The sequence below is a fragment of the Triticum dicoccoides genome, chromosome 1B (assembly GCF_002162155.2).
Source record: "Triticum dicoccoides isolate Atlit2015 ecotype Zavitan chromosome 1B, WEW_v2.0, whole genome shotgun sequence".
NCBI classification, from domain to species: Eukaryota; Viridiplantae; Streptophyta; class Magnoliopsida; order Poales; family Poaceae; genus Triticum; species Triticum dicoccoides.
Genome location: NC_041381.1, coordinates 260,833,129 through 260,838,012, shown reverse-complemented (window position 1 = coordinate 260,838,012; position 4,884 = coordinate 260,833,129).

The following is a 4,884-nucleotide window of genomic DNA, read 5'->3' as shown; positions in this document are numbered from 1 at the left end:
ATATACAACCCGCAGTCCTTTTTTAAGTGAATTCTGAAAAAAAATGCTTCGTTTTCACAAAAAGACCCCTACGTTTGTAAGATATTCAGTCCGCGTCCCTCTCATTCATCTTATCCAAACTGGCCTTTCCAGCGATGGCAGCGACGGCGGAGCACGAGCAGTTGAGGGGCGGCGCCCTTTTCATCGGACCTACAATCGCGGCGGAGGAGAAGGCGGACGTCGTGGGCGCGTGCTCGAGTAGCACCGGCCAGAGCTTGCCTCGCTCCGCTAGGTCTTTTCCCCAGCGGGATTCGCCACTCACGGCCACCAGTGGTGACCTTAAGGCCTCACCATGGCGAGGGTTTCGGGCGCCTCCACACTGGCGTGGCTCCGGCAGCTCTTCTCCGACGCCTACCGCGCCCCCACACGCAGCTCCGTCTCCAAGATGTTGCTCCTCAACCAGGTGGCCATGGGGTGAGTTCATCCCCTCCCCTATCTCCCCCTTTTCTCTATCTAATATCTGGTTTGATCCTCCATGGTAGATGTGCAGGGTAAGGATTGGATGCTTGAGGAAGGAGGGGTCGACCTTGCCTTGCTGCAGCTCGGGACGCACCACCATGGACCATCCTCCTTTCTGTCTTTCAAGTGAGTTCGCCCCATCCTCTCTCTGCTATTGTTCGTGGCCATTGAGGCGCTTGGGCTCAATTGGCTGCTGTTTGAGGTCACTTTTGTTGATACTGTTAAAGTGTTGATTGTTCCTTGAACTGAACAGCAAGGTTAACCATGAATTTGTTAGTTGAATTGATGCCTGACTGAACTACATTTGTTAGTTGAATTGTTCAATCTTGAATTTAGGGAGTTGCTACTGAAGCATGGAAAAAATGGGTACTGTTTGTCGCTCCTGTGGTCATCAACTTGCTACTGTTTGAGCTCAATTTTTTGGTAGCTTTTATGTGTTAATTTATCCATACTTTGTTGCATCCCACCCTCCCCTTTGGTGACGGCAGCCAATGCTTATATTGGAGGAGCTACTGCTGCGCTTCCTTCTTTGTTTTTTCTGCTACATGTTGCAGGTGTTTGAGGCATCGACAAGCAACGACAAGGTTCGACGTCAGTTGAGCTAGCTGCTGGGGACGCCTCTCTCTCTCTCTCAATTATCTCTATCCCCGTCTCTGTCATGATATTTAGAAGCCATATATTAATCTCGTCGATGCCTAATTCCACAATCCCGTCTTGCTCGCTCTTGATCCCCCGTCCCTCTCTAGAGTTACGAGATGCGCCGCCGCCGCCGCCAGCATGGTCCCAACGGCCGCTGCGAGTCTCCCCGATCGATGTCGCCGTACGTCTGTGCTCCGATCTCGATGGTTCTCCGTCCAACAAGCGTTTGTTTGTGTCGCCGCCAGCGTTAGGCGTTGCTCGCCACTGCCCCAAATCGCCGTCGTACATAGCGCTCCACCGTGCCCCCCACTGGATCCCCTTCCTCCTGGTCATGCCATATTGCCGTGCGTCATCATCGCGCCCAAGCTCTATGAGATACTTGAAGAGGGAGTGCTTGGGCTGCTTCATGTATTGTCTCAAAACAACTTGACGTGCCATATTGTCATGCTTCATGTATTGTCTGAAAACTTGAGAGTTTCAAGGATCCCAAATATTCCAAAGGATGAGCAAAGTAATGAAACGCTTCCAAGTTTGATGTCCTGGCAGTTTGGAGTATTCCAGTAGCACACCAAACAACTTTTGCTGTAGGACACTGAATGAATAGATGAGAGCAAGTTTCTATGGCTTAGAGACACATGGGGCAGATGTCTGAATCAAGTATGGTCTTGTGTAAATTTTGACATGTGTTCAGTCTTCCGTTATGAAGTAGCCATCCAAAAAAACATTGTTGGGCACCCTTGACGACTAAAACAGAGAGAGTGGGATAATCAATTCCTTGGTATATCTATCCTCAACCAAACTACAGATCATCCAACCTCCGGTCAGGTTCATTATTCTTCAACCTTAGTGCTACATATCCCTATTTGAATGATACTTGGTGCATAAAATTAGTGATTCAGAACAATCATTATTTTTTCTTTGTTACGAACAAATCTACAACTCTCCCAAATAGAAGATTACCACAAAAAGAGAACAACTATTAGTCTTGATAGGTGAAGTCAGATTGTGTACTGACATGTTGTAATCTCTGTATCCTATTTCTTGCCACTGCTTGTGTTATTTTGCTTACACATAGTGGCCATGTTTACCTTAAATTTCCTTTGTCAATTGCCTTTAAGTTAACAAATCAGGGTAATAAATAGAATGTGTCTGTTCCATTACCCACAACTATACCATTATCTACTATTGAATAGTTGGATCAATAAACTTTTCGTAATCTTTTATTGTAGAAGAGCAATGTTCTACCTGCTTATAATTATATGTCATTCCTGAGTTGTTATTTGTAAGATGATGATGATTGATAAGAATTTATGCCATTCTTTCTCCTGCCCCCTTCTCTCTGTAGAGTTAACTACCCGTGAAGGTTTGAGGAAGAGCTCGTTGGGCAAATTCGTTGGTGGGCTCAGTCGGCGAACGACAGAGACACTCCGGCAAGGTCGAGCCGGCGGCTAGGCTTAGCCAAAAGGAGGGCTCTGGAGGTCATGGGCAGCAAGGGCAGTAACTGGCAACACGAATGGGTTACCATGTTGTAATGAAAGTCGTGGGCTTATGGGTTCTTGACTCGTGAGTCATGCTTACTGGGCTAAGGGCATCTGATATTTTCTTGATTCTGTTCCAGCACAATCCACAACTTTATGATCAGTAGATGGGATGACTGTTGTAAATTAACATCCTCTTTCGCATTGAGAGAGAGGCATGGTAGTTATTTTGTATTGCAACTCAAAACTGGTAAACATCACTTCTCCTTTGAAAAGGTGCATTGTGCTCATCGATAAGTTTTGCCCCTAATTTTTTCTCATTGAGTGTTGGTACATTTGGTATTGTTCGACATGCTATCGAATATAGTGTGTGCTCCCATTTTAGTCGATCAATTATTTTCACTTAGCAGCGAGTGATTGATGGACCAATTATGCTAGTAATGTCCTTAATTTTAGAGAAGATGCAAAACAGATAACAAGGATGAGCTTTTATACTTGCCGGTAGTGTAGCTTTCTGCTGGACCATATATTCTACCAGAAGTTTTAGTGACCAATGGAAGCTTTGGTGTATTTTTTTTCAAGCAAAAGTAATCATCTACTACCCATGTCAGGTTTCGACTCAAATTGTGGTACTTCTGTTGGCATTGCTTATCTTTTATGCCCGATGTGAGTCTTAGTGCTAATAATAACTATTTTTTCCCAATGGTAAATCTACCTTTTCCCCATCATGTGACTTAAAGCTAATCTATTCATGGTTAGTTTTTCTTCCTGTACAAAGGTCATCTGTTTCGGTACAGTTTTTCTTCGCTTTCTTTTACTGTAACATGGACCATGCTCACACGGTCGCAAATTGTAAACAGAGATGGAAACGTGCATACAGATCTCTCAAGCATGCAATATTTTTCCAGGGTGACAATTTTTTACTTGGCTTTATATGTGAAGACACCTTTTGGTTGGCTCTATTTGTTGTATATAAGTTATATCTGAAAATACCATTGGATGCTTATACCATAACTGATGGCCCTGGATAAGTTATATCTGAAGATACCTTTGGTGACCCCTTTCTATGTTCATTGGTAAATAATAGCGGGAAAAAACTCGAATGAAACCATGAGACGACATAGAGGAACACTACTTGGGGCAGTACAATGTTATAATGGTAGCTTTGTTGAGAGGTGAGCAAAGACATGAAGCCAACAGAGCAACTTGGTGGGTGGATCATGACTAGCTCTGATTTACTTCGATGTCTCAGTGCTCAGTTTATCTTTTGTGTACGATTATTTGTCTTGCTCTTGCAATTCTCACACTCTATGTGAGAGAAGATCCCACAAGAATTATCATTGTTTGTGTTTAAGAGGGCCATAAGGTTTATCCATATCATAGTGAGGTATTGAGTTACGTATTTGCTATAGACTAGATGACTGAATCTCAGTCAAGTTTTTCAAACATGCAAATTATATCGCAGTTCATTCTTCATTCTTCAACAAGGCAGCACAAGGGGACTACATGGAGCAACAACACCGGAATTTATTTATGCATTTGCTTTAGCCAAGATATCTAAATCCCGGGTGACTTTTCAATCATGCAAATTATGTTACGGTTCATGTTGCAACGCATGGATAATTAAATGAAGAGGGGCAATTATTCGTTTACTAGGGATAATGAGATGGGGAACGGGAGGAGAGACAGTGTGTGCAGTTCATCTCGCAACGAGTGTCTTCTTTTTCTGAGAGCGTGCGTGTTTGTGTAGGCAAGTCTTTATTTTTGGTCCAAGCCCAAATAGTGCAGAAAACAATTGCAAATAAAATATAATTTTCAAAAAGACAAAACATTCTTTGAAATAACATCTGTTAAAAAATCCTTTTTAGAGAAATGTTTCAATTTACTAAAAACATTAATTGTTCATAAAAAAGTGTTCCAATTTTTATGTAAACGTCAACTTTTATTAATAATAAGAAAATTTCCAGGTTTAACCTTATCATGGACAGTTATTAAAATTGGATATAAGAAAAAGATCAAAGGCACATGAAGCAGGTTTTTTAGGCTAACCACACACCTCATTATTTGCTCAATAATGTTGTGAGGAATACACGTTTTTTGGCACATGAAGCAGGTCGTGTCCCTTTTCTCGCTCGGTGCAACGCACGGGCATTTGTACTAGTATATATATATATATATATATATATATATATATATGATATATCCAGGCCTCTTTTCACACACATTGCATATGTTACATTTTTTTGATTAAAATATCATCGACACATAT